Source organism: Hyperoodon ampullatus, assembly GCF_949752795.1.
Source record: "Hyperoodon ampullatus genome assembly, chromosome: 13".
Classification (NCBI taxonomy): domain Eukaryota; kingdom Metazoa; phylum Chordata; class Mammalia; order Artiodactyla; family Ziphiidae; genus Hyperoodon; species Hyperoodon ampullatus.
In genome coordinates this window covers 78,963,881-78,980,609 of record NC_136926.1, presented here as the reverse complement: position 1 = coordinate 78,980,609, position 16,729 = coordinate 78,963,881, and positions in this window count along the sequence as shown.

Genomic DNA, 16,729 nt, shown 5'->3' with positions numbered 1-16,729 from the left:
ATTATTATAAAATTTTCTTGGATTTTCTGCTCCACTTGACACCTCTGGGAAACTACTTTAAAAAATCAGATCACCACATGCCGCGGAGCGGCTGGGCCCGTGAGCCATGGCCACTGAGCCTGCGCGTCCAGAGCCTGTGCTCCACAGCGGGAGAGGCCACAACAGTGAGAGGCCCACGTACTGCCAAAAAAAAAAAAAAAAAAAAAAAAAAAAAATCAGATCAAGTGACCATCATGCTCTTAATCAAATATTTGTTCAGAGTGAAAAACAGTGACTAAAAATCCCTTAATAACAAAAAATGTGTTTTTATGCATCAGCATACCAACTGTTAATCAGCAAAAGGGCAAATCTTCCAGAGCCTGTTACATCTAAATTAAAGGCAACATGCTAAAAACATGACAAGTAGCCTAAAATGTATCCTGTTCAGCCACTCACATTAACATATAACCATAAGAGTAGCATAAGCACATGCCTAATTACCAACTAATTTATACTTGCTAAACTGCTTTTTTAAAAGGCACACAGAGCTATCTGCCTTCTAGAATTAATTTGAGCTATAAAATATGACTATCAATTATATTAAAAGGAAACATATTACTACTTTAGGTTTTGCAGCACTTAGTCAAACTGGAAGTGTTCTTTGCAGTCCAATATAAATAAACAGTGGCTTACCTAAGTTAAAGACTTTATACCATCAATTTCTCTAAATTACAGGCAAGGAACAGATGCTCAAGCTCTGCGTGTCTGGAGTTGCATCAGACACAAGTCTTCTGAAACCATTTTGAAATATACTTAACTGCATACCACACTAACACATAGTTTATTATCTACTGGTAACCTAAAGACGATTGGAAGACATCCTACCTCTCGGTTAAAAATGGGTCTAGTTCACAATTATGTGGAACACGACAGTCTCAAAATAAATTCGGTAATTTGCACTTGCTATGAAAACAATTGTAAGAATGACATTTGAGGACTGCCAGTGAAACAATCCATGAGAATCAGAAAAATCCACAATGGATAACTGCCAAACATCTCTAGAACATAACTGTTATTCCCCTAGATGTTTTGCTCGCTGGTCTATAAAACATAGTAGTACAAGACATCACAGTGGTTAACAATAACGAAATGGAAAACAAAATCTTTCTGTGGGCCTGTTGGGAGGAAACCGTCATTTCCAAGTCTGCTTCAAAGTTGAACTACATTTTGACAAGCAACATATTTTTAATGAATCCTTACGAAAAGTGAACAACATGCATGTTTAAAAGTGGAAATGATACCACTTCACAGCAGTGGTCAGAGGGCACTATGACGACATCACCACGGCTTTAAGAACAACCTTCTATAAACTAGTTCTTTTGTATAGTCTGGCAAAAGCAGCCTGTTCTTTTGGGGATACTCCTTGGGTATTTAATGGCATTATTTAAATTCAACAGAGAGACTGCCTCCTGATTTAATGTCTTCATTAAAGACCTTCATTTGCCCTTAACCTTCCCCAGGACAGCAGCCACCTGTCACCACTGAGGTCCTCACTGTGATTTATCTCTACACACAAAGTTAGAGTAGTCTGCTTTGTAAAAAGGATAAATAATACTTGTTCATTGTTATTTTTACTTATTTTTAAAGCAGACCCACTTAACACATGTGGGGGAATGCAAAGGGGAAAATGATCTGTTCTAATCTCTCATTCATGAATGAGCAGGTGCCATGAGGTTACAACAGAGAGAAAGGAATCCAGGACAAGGAGCATTTCAAGAGCTATGGCCACACTTTAGTTGCAACTGTCACACACAAACAGAGAGCTTTTAGAGATGATGTCTACGGGATGGAGAGAGAGCGCGTCACTTTAGTGCTGAAGAATAGTAATCGCTTGGTCCTTCTGAGTGTTTATGTTGCGGGGGTGGGGGGGAGAAGGAAGGAAGGAAGGAAGGAAGGAAGGAAGGAAGGAAGGAAGGAAGGGAGGAAGGGAGGGAGGGAGGCAGGAAGGGAGGGAGGGAGGGAGGAAGAAAGAAGTCCCCAAACCCACTGCTCCTGATATTTGAACATTCCTCAAGGACCACAAAACTGGAATGGGCATTAGAAAAACCTAAGACAGTCTTTTCTTTCTTGACTAACAAAACCAAAGTCTACAGAGTCCTAGTGAAATGGCCAAGGTCACACAGCTAGTTACTGATAGGACTGGGCATGACTGGGATTGCAAAGATCATTTAAGGTGTTTGTTAAATATTTCTCATTCTGATAATGAAGATCTTTCTAATTTATTACCTTTAGAATTTATCATCTTCTCCAAAAGCCAAGAAAGGTAGATTTGATCTTCCTCACATTTCTGAAATAACCATGAGTTTGAATTTTCAAAGTAGGAGACCATCAGGTTCCGTCCAAAAGGGTCAGGACGGAGTAAGAATAAGAGGGGGAAAGGAATCTCTTGCTCGGGATTGTATGTTTTTATGTTACAGAAAATGGAGAGTGACCAGTACCCAACTTTAAACGTGACTTTTCCCTTCTAAACATCTCTGGCGATCAATAATAACAACTTCCTACTACGCTGTAACACTATGGGACTTAAGTATCTCCAGTGAAATGTGAATAATAGTCCACTGACTGTTTTAGAAACAGGGTACCAACTCAGGAAAATATCTTAGGATATAAGAATGCATATTGTACGGTAATTTAGTTGTTGCTATAAATCCTGTATTTTGAGATGCTTCTCTGTTCCTGATGTACCCGTTAGAATCATTCTAGATTTAATATTGCCATCTCCGGCTTTTACTATGGAAATATACTATCATTTGTTTCATCTCTGTACCATTTAAAGTTTAGCATTAACTTCAATAATTTTAATGCTGATGAAACAGCCCTCTTCTTTTGTACTTAAAAGGTATAATTCTTTACATTTTAATTAGTGAGGCTGGGGACCCTCTGTGATATGTGACTTTTCACGTAAAGAAACTGTGATCAAACCCATTAGCTCCCTGGGCCACATGACATTACAACCACAGACCACAACCTCCTGCGGTTAACTGGCCTGAATATTCAGGCAGGGGTCCTGGAAATGAATCACATAGCCCCGTAGTTTGCATCTGCTTATGAGACAGGGAATGAAAACGTCTCTAAGTGGATTACAGAATCAATTTCAACTACACACAAATAACCTCTGCCGTGGGTGAAAGGAATGAAAAAGAAAGAGGAACAATAGTTTACAATTAACTAGAAGAAGCCTTATGTAAATTAAAAAGAAAGTGACAAAGCACAGTCCTTCTGAGCTATTTATAGAATATCTAAATGGTAAAATTATATTTAAAGGGCTTGTTTCTTTGTACTTTTACAACGTATCTCAGCGGGATCAATTTTCATTCTTAATTCACCCTTGCATTTACACTGAGCCAGGTAAGATTTACGTGACTTCAATAAAAGGCATCGCATTTCAGTAAACATTTAGCGAAAAAGTCAAAAAGAAATTCTACCAGAATGAAAATCTAGAGTCTAATCTGAAACGAATGTAAGGACATGCATGTCTGCATATTCCTTTGCACTGATAATTTTGTCAGTGAGGAGTCTTGCAGAGCAAGGGGGAAATATTTGCAGGGGTATCTTTCTGCAGAACCAGCAAATTCCCAGAGGAGGCACTCAAGTGCTGCCGGTTACAGCTAGATCTGCTCTGCTTGTCAGAGGCTGAGGAGATGGTCACACACAGGACGCTGATCACAAGCCTTCCTTGTCCTCAGCTCCCCTTTATCACCCAATTTAGAAGCAGTGAGTCCTTCGTGCTGAGAAGCTCCCCTCACTATCCCTTTGCAATTAACGAAGGTGTCTTAGTTATTTTAGAAGTTTCTGATACTGCCAATTTAAGAGAAGGCTTTGAAGCCTCCCAATCAAGTAACAAACCTTTTTGCATGTGAGAGAGAACCATGATGTGATACGAACTACTAAGGCAATAAATGCAAAACCTTATAAAATCGAAGGAGGAGGGAATCACTGAGGCATAAAAATTCACACACTGAACAATTTATGGTACTTTACAAAAGATTTCTAGAAGATTTGACAAAGAAAGTATTGGGCTTGACACAAAGATGTATTCACTTCCTCACATCAGTATACATTCTGAGAAGTTTCTATCAGCTTTGCCCTAAAAAACAAACAAACAAACAAAAAACTAAAATGCTGAATGATAGGGAGACCAATAAAGAAATCACGCCTTAGGAGACACAGTGGGTGGATTTTTAGATCTAGGAAGGCTGAACAGTGGCCGACTCAGGATGCTCCCCGTCCTCTCGCCTTTACTGGATACTGAAAACTAGAGTCAATTCAAGGGTAAACTGCAGTAATATAGATGCTTTACAATTACCCTTTTATAAGAAAGGGAAAAGCTCTGTGCTATTAGATCAATAAAAGTGGACTTACGAAGAGTTGTGAGCCTGTCAGCTGATTGTTAACACAATTCTAATGACCTACTGCAGCCCTTAATCACAAGATCTCACGTTGTAAGTGCACAAATGCCCTTTTATTAAGGCTGCAAACCTTAATGACTTTTAGCAGGTTGATGGTCTGCTCTGACGATTCTTTTTCTTGCCACAGACAGGCTTCCACAGCTAGCTTTACCAGGTAAGGCTGGTTGCTACCTAATTGCTTCTGCCACCCTACTCCACATTAAACACTAGCATGTAAGCCAGACTTCCACAGAGTTGCCAGTTGGACTACCTGCCTCAATTCTTTTGCATTTTAATTCATACTGTCCCAAATAGCCCCCAAATGAAGAAAACGATTCTTAATATATTGCCTTTTACATATAGTAACAAGAAAACAGCTTCTGTAAACAAAATCTAACCAGTTCTTGCAGAAAGCAGTAAATTTGGTGAGTTACTCAAAGGTTTCCAATGCAATTACTTTATTCCTCAGTTCTTCACTACCAACTTGTCTTTATAAAGACACACTGAAAACTATTTAGATGTCGCTGGCAGTGTGTCAACGCAAACTTTCCTTTAAAAAAAATGGCTACTACTGCCCCTACACTCTTAAAATACACATTTTTGTGCTGTTAACCTGATTTTTTTAAATGCATACTTGTCACATAGCTCAAGCCATATGTTCACGTTACTTACATTTTTTCTATTTTTTCCCATAAAGTTTTGTCTACTTTTGTGTGAAAAATAATCTGAATACCTGCCTGATTACAGGAATTATGAAGGCGAGTCTTAAAGATGTTTCACTTAAAAAGTGATCCAATAAAGAGAAGATATTTCTTGCAAGGTAAAAGGCGTCTTAAGTATATTCGTGGTTCAATTTTCAGATCTCCAAAGCCTTGAGACAACCAATCCTTGATGGTTTCTTCACAGGTTCCCATCTTCCCACTGCTGGGTGAATTCAGGGCCAATCTCTACTCACCTGAACTGTATCTAAGAAATCCGTAAGATTAACGATCTAAAACGTGAAGCCAATAAAGACAATAGGGGCTTCCTCGTGCATCCACGCTGGGAGGCTGAATACCCGCAACCAGCCGTGGACCAGGTGTGCCCACGAAGAAGTCCACCAAGCGTTCAGAGAAGCAGGGCGCCCTTTGAACGACGCACGCCTTGGGTACAGCCGGGCGGAGGGGAGGCAGGATGCCTAGTAGAGGCCAGCCCTGCGGATGCCCGGCAGCAGCAGAATAATAATTACAGGAAAAAGCAAAGCACCCTTAGATGAGCTCCACCTTTCCGAAAGGTACACGGAGTCTACGCAGATGGTCAGCTGGACTCCCGCACGCTCAGGCACACACCCCCTTGCAGTCTCAGACCGCGGCATAAGCTGGACGCCCCGCCAGCGCGGAGTTTTGCCCCTATCCATCCCAGGTCAAACGAGGGTCCCTCGTGCTCCTCTTTGAGGAGAGCGGACCAGATTGCGTGCACCGCTTCACCTGGAGAACGCTGCGATCTGCTCTCTCCCTCAACTCGCCAACTCGCGTTGCACCTGGTGTCCATCAGCACCGGCTTTCCGGGCCCCGCGCCCCCAGGCTCCGCCAGCCCGCCCTGCCCGGCGGAGCCGCAGCTCAGGGCCACCGAGCAGTAACTTGGGGACGCCAGGGAAACTCCACACGGATCCCCACGCCTGCCTCCCGCCCGCCGAGAAGTCCCGCTTCCCCAGGCGCACGGCGAGGGCGCGCTTCTGCCCGGCGGCGCCTTCCCCGACCCCCCAACTCACCTGGGGGCTCGCTGCCCTCTCCGCGGCGTCCGGCGCCAGCCACCCGGGCGTTGGCATCCGAAAGGGGGCGCGCTCAGCAGCCGGGCGCCCGCGGGTGCCTCGGGACCCAGTGCGCGCAGCTGGGCGCACGGAGCGGACCCGCAGCGCCCGCTCGGCACCCGCTGCGGCCGGCCCGGCGCGGGCGCCTTTTCCAATCACAGCCCTCCGCGCGGGGCGCGGGGCGCAGGATGCGGGGTCCCTGTCCGGGCCCCGGGAGGCTCAGACGCCAGGTCCGGAGCGAGCAGGCGCGCGCGCGTCCGGAGAGAGGGCGAGAGGGCGAGTGGGCGGGCGCAGAAGAGGAGGAGAGGGCGCGTCGGGGCCGGGCCAGGTGGGCGGGAGCGGAGGAGGAGCGGATGGTCGGCGGCCGGCGCCTGCAGACAGCGCCGTGCGTGGCGGGACCCGCGAGCTGCTGAGACTCCGGCACCTCCCGGAGCCCGAGTGAGGGCTCTCTGCGAGGAAGCCGCTCCGCCGCCGCGCGCGCACTCTCGCGCGCGCACCCCCGCTCTGCACTCCTCCGCCGCCCTCCTGACAGCTCGGTGCAGACCGAGTCCTTCGCAGGAAAATCCAGAGGAGCGGTGAAAGTAGGAGGGGCAGCAGCCCATCCATCTCTCGGCGAGGTATTTTGCATCGGCAGCGCGGAGCTGGAGGAGAGTTTTGGGAATTTTTTCCAGCGACCTCCCCTCCCCGCCCGCAACCTGTCGCGGAAGCCGTGATCAATTGAGCTCCTGAGGCATGAAGGCAAAGTCATAAAACTAATCAGAACTTAACAGTTTTCTTGCGTGATAGTTTTGCCCTTTCAATCTCCTCGGACTGGCCCAGTTCTACTTTCTCTACTTGCAGACAATTTCCTCCCCTGCTGGGCTCTCTAATGCAAAACTTCCGAGGCGTGCGATTTACGCGCAGGGTGGGAGAGAGGACCCTTGCCAGGTGGGGAAGGGGCTCTGGTCTTTTTTTTAGGACGCGCCACAGCCAGTAGAGTTGAGCACGCTTCGTTTTCCTTTTGGTGCTTGATTCAGCCTGATGACGAGATGGATGTTCTGTCGTAGGGGTTAGGAAGGTTGAACAGATCATTTCCAAGCGCATTCGTTTTCATTTTTCTCATTCTATCAATGGAACTTGCCCTGCGTCTCTCATCCATCCTTAACAGTGATTCTCCAGATACCGGTCATGTGGGCATAGGCTCGTCCGTGTAAGCACCTCTGCTTTCTTGCTCACTCGGGCACACTTGCCCTCCCCCCAATCCAGCTCCTCCTGTCCATTTAGCTCGCATTTTCCCTCTCATCTAGTTAGTATTTAAAATTGAATTCTATGTTAATAATTCTAACAGCAACCCTTTTTAAAGCTTCTATTCATTTCCAGATACCACGCATGCTATGCTATTTACTTACAGTTGCTTCATTTTAAAAGTTATATCTCCAGCCCCAAACCTCTCCAGCTCCAGGTCTGCCTGGATGGCCATTTCACAGTCCATTTCCATTCAACTGTCAGCCATCACCCAAACTCGGTACGTTTAGAACAGACCTCTATCTCTGCATAGGTACCGCCTTGGATTTCCCAGTATGTATTTCTCTTTCAGCTCCATCATCATTCTCCAGGTAGCAAGACATTAAACCTTGGCTTCATCTTTGAGGACTTTGACAGGATTTTCTCTGTGAAAATCCTCAATTATTCCAGCTAATATTACACAATCTAGAACTTTTCATTTTTCTGGTGGCCTTACATACATTTGTCTTCCTTCATCTAATGACTTTGCTTCTGGGATGGGACCTATCCTTATCATTGTTCTGGACCAAACGCTTCAGGAAGGCAAAGATTGATATTCAGTATGATTAACACACAGCACATGTTCAACCCTTAGCAAATATTTGTTGAATACAGAAGTGAATGTTTGTATCCCATCCAGCATTAACACAAATCTAAGCCCACCGACCTGTTTGTAACCAGTTCATTAACTGCCTGGATCTTTCATCTGTAAGAGATGATGTGTGATCAGGAATCAGGTACTGTACCATATTTATTTATTATCTTGTTTTAATCAATGGCCACCACATAAGAAAGGGAAAAAATTGGAGACCTTTTTTGAAAACGATATTTTGGTCATACTGTTTCTAAAATTGTCCTCAATTTTTTTATTTTCTTGGGCCTCTGCATAAATATTGATCAGCAGTTTGGGCTTCCATCCTGAACCAGATGTTTCCATGCTACTTGCCTTCTTTTTTGAAAAATATCCTTAAACTATAACCTTGACACAGATTCTAGAAGGGGTGAGTTAACCAGAATACTAGTTCTGGTCTGTTCATCACAGAGGAAGGTCGAGGTTCTTCTCCACCTAGAGAGTACAGTGTAGAAGGCAAGGTAAGAACAGCGGATGCTTCAGACAGTAACTGAGGGACACCCTTTCGTTTGGGGAGGTCAGGGATGGTCTCTCTCTGAGGAAATGGCACTTAAGCTGAGACATGTTGATGAGAATGAGTTAGACTTGAGAAGCTCTGAAGGAAAATGGCCTGCACCGAATAAACAAGGACAAATGTTTGCAGAAGGAAAGAGTTGGGTATATTTGAGAAACAGAGAACACAGCACAAGGGGGAGAATCAAGAGGGGTTATGTTGGAGTGGTGGGCAAGTGACAAGTCCCGTCGGGCCTTCTAGGTACCTGGGCAGTGTTTGTATTTTATTTTTAGGAGGAAGCTCAACATTAGGAATGACAAATAAAGGAATTGCTCCACAAGTTTACACCGTGGTCAAGTTCAAGGACAAGACGTGTTTTTTCGATCCTTTCTCCTCTTGCATCCTTTTCCTACAACTTTTGGTTGATTAGAGAACCTTGTTTTCTTAGAAACACAAATAAAAAGTCACTGTACTAGATAAATCCCAAGATGCTACTGAATGTCTAAGATTCCATGAAATACAAATGTAAGTCATGGACCTCCCTGGTGGTGCAGTGGTTAAGAATCTACCTGCCGATGCAGGGGACATGGGTTCGGGCCCTGGTCCAGGAAGATCTCACATGCAGTTGAGCAACTAAGCCTGTGCGCCACAACTACTGAGCCTGTGCTCTACAGCCTGCGAGCCACAACTACTGAGCCCACGTGCCACAACTACTGAAGCCCGTGCACTTAGGGCCTGTGCTCCACAACAAGAGAAGCCACTGCAATGAGAAGCCTGTGCACCTCAACGAAGAGTAGCCCCTGCTCACCACAACTAGAGAAAGCCCACGCTCAGCAATGAAGATCCAATGCAGCCAAAAATTAATTAATTAATTAATTAAATAAATTTTAAAAAAACAAATGTAAATCATAACTGCATATGCTTGTGAAATTTCATGTTTCCATATAATTTTCAAATTTATGTTTTAATATTTCTATTCTTATATATAACAATCTTTTACAAATCCTCTCAGTTGAAGGTTTCATTTCTTCACTGTCACATAATGCTGTACACAAATTTGGTAAATGTCCCCCTTTCTTTCCTACTTAAAAAAAATCCTCTCAATTTACTTTCATTCTTGACTAAATCAATAAAACACCTGTACCAGACCTGAATTTTGGAGAAGGAGGAATCAAAAACGGCAAGAGAACTTTGCCATGATTTCTGTTGGTGTGGAGAAGTACTTCTCTACATGTTTTATCTCCCAAAGCAGATTTGGTGCAAGTACAAAGTTTCTGATGAGATTGCTGATTCAATTATATTCATATTCATTCCATCCTGATCTTACTCTAAAACTAGAGATGTGGCTTGAGTATCTGGCAACTGAGGGCAGAAAAAAGCTAATCACTGAGATCTGAGTACTTCTAGCAATTCTGGGGAGCCCTGGGTAGGAAAACATAGATGTGACAGAAGGTAAGAAGCAGTTACATAAGGCAAGCTCTCAAAAAGTCAGATCATTTATAGTTTCCTGTGACAGTCTCTCCCAATATAAACATGTGGATACTAATAAAAAGGTATCTTCATTATGTAATGCTTAGAATTTTCCTGAGTATGTCTATATTCTTCAATCTATTTCATCTAATTAAGTATACTTCCATCTTCTAGAAAAGAAAGGACTTCGTAGGAGAGATTTCTAGCTATCTACAGTCATTTACTAACTTGGTAAATATGAACCCCTCCTGTGTGATCCTTAGTCTAGGGTTTGAGAACACAAAGAGGAAGATGTAGTTCTTATCTTCAGGAACCTTCCAACCTATTGCAAAAATAAGAAGGTGCGTAATCTCCATACACCGCGATGAGCACTGTGATCAGGTAGACACAGGATATCAAGTGTAGAAGCACATGACATGACAAAAAGTATCGAATGGGAAGAGAAAACGTTTGGATTGTACCATGAGGGCAATGAGAGAGCATGAGGAGTTTTACGAAGGGAAACTATGATGATGATTGTATGAGAAAGCAACACCCTGGCAGCCTCGCGCACTGAAGGTGAGGAAGTGTTTAGGAAATTACTGGAGAAATCCAGGTGAGAAAAATATTGGCCTGGACTCTAGTTGTGGCAGTAGTGTATGAAAATCCCTTGCATGGAATCAGGAAATATAAAGAGATTGGAAGATTTCTTGAATGCAGTTATCAATAACAGAGCATAAATGATCACTGAGAGAAGAGAGATGTGTGCCTAGGATTAGCATCATGAAATCACCCCTCCCCCACCCCTTGACCGCATCTCACTGGTGACTGTGCCCCTCGCAGGTGCTGGACTGAACAAATCCAAAGTCTGAGATGATACAATTTTGCTGCTTAAGGTGCTCACAAGGGCTCCTTGTTCATTATCCAAGCAGTCAGTCTGTCCAAAAATGAATACTTCCTTGGAGAGTACACTACTTAGTTAAAGGGCCCTGAACATATTCACAGAGCAAGGTCAGCATGGAGTAAATTAGAAAATGCAAGGTTGTCTACTGAGGAGGAGGGCAACAGAGCCACAGTAAGAACACAGGACTAAGATCTCATTTAAATCAATAAAAGTGCCAAGCATGGAAAACCTTGATAGCATAAGTAAAATGAGAAAGAAAAAAAAATCAAAAGTCCTTTGCAAACTCACATATCATAAGGTAGATGCGTCTCAGTGGGTGGTACTCAGATTTCTGAGGTGATACAATGATGCTCGTGAACCAGTACTGCGGTTTCCATTCACTTCAAATACACAGTACAGAGAACTTCCACAGCAAAGAATAAGATCTATTGGTTAAACAGAAAAACAAACAAACAAACAACTTTAGACATTTTAAATCTGCCTACCTGTATATCTTATGCTTTAGATTATAGGTAGCACACTCCTTACCCCAACTATTTAGAAAAAAAACCCACAGAAAGAAAATGAGAACAAAATGACACATGGAGGGGTCAGAAAGCAAGGGTGAAGGATTCATTTTCCCCTGTTCTAAGCAAAGGAAGTTGCCCAGACTATCTTTCCAGAATCCTCCAGATATTCAAAGCTTCTTCATGGGGCTTCAGAATATCTGAGATATTGTGGGTCATTGGTTACCATTTTAAAGAAGTAGAGCTTCCTGCTGCTACACATCAAATTTCTCAACGTTTTCTTTCTGACAAACAAACACAAACAGATAAACATCTGACTTGGATTTGGTATTAAACGCCCAAGCAAGGGAACACTTAGTTATTTAAATAGTGTATGATACCACTGATGTGCAATTGTATCTCTGGAATTACAATAGTTGGGACACAAATTACTTTTCAAAAAGCAGCTCAAATCAAAATTGTCAGAAATAATATAGCTAGGCCTGTGCTGTCTCTTGAATTATAGTTGTTCCATAAAAGCCTTCTATAACCGTCAGAGAGAAAAGTGATAATGCAAATTCCTGCTAAACATTGCTCTATCACTCTGTAATAAACCAGAGAATTTTCTGGAAAAAAAAAGTGGATTTTCACAATAAACTCATTTCAGAAATATTTATTGAGTGTGTGCTGTCTGCTGGGTTTGATGCCACAAATTGCAGGAGCTAAAAAGGAAAGTAATGCCAAGGCCCCACGGAATATTCCAGGCACATACAGAACTATAAAAAGGGGAGAGATGAGGCTAAACTCAGTAAGAGAACCATAAGCAGTGAGGTATGGGATTTGAAGAAGGAAGACACTTGTTACTGGAAAGTCTTAAAAGCATAAGCCAATATGACCTTTCACTTGGGTCTTGGCACATGAACAGGACTAGGATATAGACAGTAGGAGACGGCAGAATATCGGGAGAATATTCAAAGAACCTCAAACAGTCTCCAAGGAGCAAAGGGATTTAATAGGGGAATTTTTTTTGTTGTTTACATAGAATGAGATTCTTATACAGAATCCTCTGCTCACCTAGACAGAAAGAGGGCTCTCTAAGCATGCGTTCACTTGTTCAGCTTGTGCTGGGACACTTTCTCTGCCTGTGCACTAATCTGATTGTTCCCTGCATGCAGACTCAGAGAGCTGGCTTGCCCTGGGTTTTCCAGGTTTTATAGCTGGTGCCACTAAATTATATTTAGCACTCTCCTAACACACATAAAATGTGCATGTAGGAATGACCCTACTTCCATCAGCTGCATGGAACCAAGAGTACAGCTCTCTGGAGTATGTGACTTTGAGGCTAAACTCATATTCAGAAAGCAAATCCAGGAAGGGAAAATATGAGGAAACTATATCCCTTAGGAAGAAAAATTAGATGAAATGAGCCAGTTTCTACAAAGGAAGGTAAGCATGCTTAATAAAATATTGAAGAACCACCACCCTAGAAGATACTTGTGGTTAAGAAGAGCGGTAGTCTTTTTATGAACTTGAACTACTCCAATGCCAAAGGTGATATCTCAAGTAGTCATTATCTTTTTGAACTGCAAGTGATTCCACTTTTCACTGTTAGGTCTGAATGATTAAAAAGGGATACATCCAGCATCTTTCCTTCACTTCATTCCCATCTGGCAAAATGGTCACTCTACACCCCAAATTAACGAGGGCCTCTCACTAGAAAAGAGTCAATAAGAAAACTAACTTGATTGAGACAGATGTCATATATGAGGACCAATATAAACAGACCTTATGGACAAAATTTGGCATGATATTTTCTAATGCATTTGTGTATTTGTGTGAGAAAAAATTGTGCTGGAAATGAATCCTCATTATTTCATTTATTTAGTTAGGGCTTTTTACATTTAATACTGACAGGAAAATGTTATACTTATCGTGAGGAACTTAAAGATTTCCTTCCAAATAAATCTGTGGTTACGAATCATGGTCTGAAAGGGTTAATGGGCCTCAGTAAGCAACTGAATTACCACCAGTCACGGAGGATAATTGGGCTCCATACCTTATGCATGAAATGACCTACATAAGACCCCTTTGATGACACTTAAGCATATTCCCTCATTTCCTCAGTGATGAAACTAAAATTCAGGAAGGTTAAAGGGATTGGTTCATCATCTCATGACAACCTCAAGGTAGGGGAATACGACGCTAAATCCAGTAATGAAAGCATGCTGGCTAGTCCGCAGGGCAACATCCAATGCAGGATTCCAAAACCCCTAGACATGTAGACATAATTATTTGATATTTTGCATGTCAAATATCAAGAAGGATTTTTTGGTTTATATTTCATAGCTTTTCTAAGCATGAGAAAAGAATTTGGTTGTAGCCATTCTCATTTTTAATTTGACTTTTTTTATAGCTTGGACTGTAGTGGATTTATAATGATTAAAACTGAATATATTTTCACAAATAATTCTGTAGACGTGGCTTTCCATCACACCTTAAAATTTTATTTAACTACTAATGTAAATCATAATTCTCATTCTTAGAAGAAGAAGAATTGAATGAGTCTGTCACTTTAGGGGGAAAAAACCCTATATTTTGGAGGACTATAAAGTCAAATGAATAGCTCACCGCAAGAAAGTAATTTGATGTTAGAATCCATATTGATGGATAATCCAGTTCCTTTATTGTATGAAATATCAAGTAGTTCCACACAAAAGTGAAAAAGCTAAATAAGTTTATTTAACCCATAGTTAATGAATAAAAATAGCTCTATTACTTGTTAGAAAATTATTAGGTATTCTTTAAACATTTAAATATTCCCCTATAGATTAAGACAAAATATATCTTTCTAAATTGATGAAAGACAGCTCCTTAACCGACCTTGCAAATTTGACTAATTTGAGTGTCATGTGTGAGTGAATACATAACAGAGCAAGACAAACAAAGTTTTAGGTGTTTTAGTTTGTTTAACCAAGAGCACTGTAATCAGTGTTCCTCTGATTACATCCAACCTGCAGACAAGTTGGGCCCATATAGTGGTTTTGTTTGTTTGTTTATTATTTTTATTCATGTCTTCCAGTATTTGTTATTGGAAGATTATACATACATGTCTCTGTTTCTGACTTCTCGTTTTTTCTTTATTTTACAAATGTTCTATCTATATACATGTATATATATATTTTTTTTTCTTTTTTCTTTTTTTTTTGGCCATGCCGCACAGCTTGCGGGATCCTAGTTCCCCAACCAGGGATTGAACACAGGCCTCCGGCAGTGGAAGCACAAAGTCCTAACCACTGGACCACCTGGGAATTCCCTCTGACTTCTCTTCTACACACCGAAAGTCTGACACACGTACAATTTCATATTATAAAGTATGACTAATGTGAGGCCTCTCTGTTCCCTTGAGATGGGCATATACACTCCATTTTGCCACAGTCAGCTTACTCCTTAATGTAACTGTTGAGCCTTTGTAGGTGTGTTAGTTTACAATCCCTAATACTGAATGTAAGATATCTTAGTCTCCTCGCACTTCTGTAAGAAAATACCCTAGACTTGGTGGCTTAAACAACGAACACTTATTTCTCACGTGTTGTCTGGGGACTCCATGTGTGAAATCAGGGTGCTGGCAGGTATGGTTCTGGTGAGAGCCCTCTTCCTGGCTGTAGACAGACTCCTTCTTGCAGTGTCCTTGTGGCCAAGGGGGAGAGGTCTAGTCTCTTCATTCCCTTATTTGGACACCAATCCCATCATGAGGGCTTCACCCCAAGACCTCATCTAAATCCAATGATGTCCCAAAGGCCCTGCCTCTAAACATCATCACACAGGGGATTAGAGCCTTAACATATGAATTTGGGGGGAAACACAACATTCAGTCCATAGCATAAGATATGCAAGTAGGCAGATTTCAAAGTCTAAAGATTTTTTTTCCCATTTAACCGTTAGACATGATTAGGTCTTGTTATACTTGTGCATAGATGTTATCTATACAGTGTATTCAAACTGAATGGAAACCTCAGTACTAGCACAGCTGCATTCTTATATTACCTGGGAAACCTTAATACCACCCACTGGAACACATCTACTTTATTATATGTGAGTTGGCAAATGGCTTTTGATTTTTTTTTTTCATTTTACATATGCTATCAAGGTTTTCCATGCTTGACACTCATATTGATTTAAATGGGAACTTAGCATTTAGATAAATCTATTAGAATAGTAATCTATTAGAAGCAAGAATAGCAAAATATGAATCATCCGATTTCATGAAGACTAGTTATGAAACACTCAAGTAATTTTAGCTCCCCCTGTCCTAAAAGGATGGTTTAGATGCTAATTAATACCCAATTTATAAGGATTCCTTTCTTTGAAAAATATAGTTATTTCAATTATGCCCAGCATATGCTTCCATATTTATAACACATGATCTTTATACAGTATTCCTAAATTCTACTTTTTACACTGAATTTGTTTTTTTTACTTTGGGCTTAAAAATGGAAAAACTTGCTAATCATTAACGAGAGTCATATGAGGCATGAATACAATACTGTAATTTTATTTTTACTTGCACATATATGAGCAGATTCGGAAGTATAATAACGCAGTTAAACTAAAAGCAATATTTGTAAAGGCTTTGAAGCACAAAATTTTTAATTTGGGGATATAATACATTATACTCATTTAAACTAATACGTTTAAAGAGCATTTTAAACAATTATTAAATATATCGTGCATGAATGTACTGTGTTGGTACAAATATCAAAGGACCCATTATGTTTTTTCTTTTTTTTTTATGTTTTTTAAAGAAACGTATAAATTCAGATATTTTCAGAAGTATTTATATCTCTTTTTTATAAAGAGAACATAGATCATAATCATTGAAATCTACCCAAATCTATTATTCTCTAAATAGACACAGATCTAAATCTCTAGATTTTTCTTTCTATATATTTTTTCAAAATTGTGTGAAGGATACCAAAAACATATATCAAGTCAATAAAAGTTTAGATATTGGAATTCATTTTCATCTGTTGGCTTGTTTGTTTTAAGAGACAGAAGACGGCAGGAGGCACACACATTATCAGCTGCATCATATCTCATGTGTATGAAAGGATGTCATGGTAAAGAGTGAACAAAATTGCTCTGAAAAGTATCTTGCACAAAAATCAGGTAACTGTTCCTATATAAATTACCTAAATTTAATGCTTCCTGCAGCCCAAAGTTAGATAATTGGAGTCAGATGAACAGATCAAACTCATGGGAAAAGACATAATCAGTGTGAAATATTCATT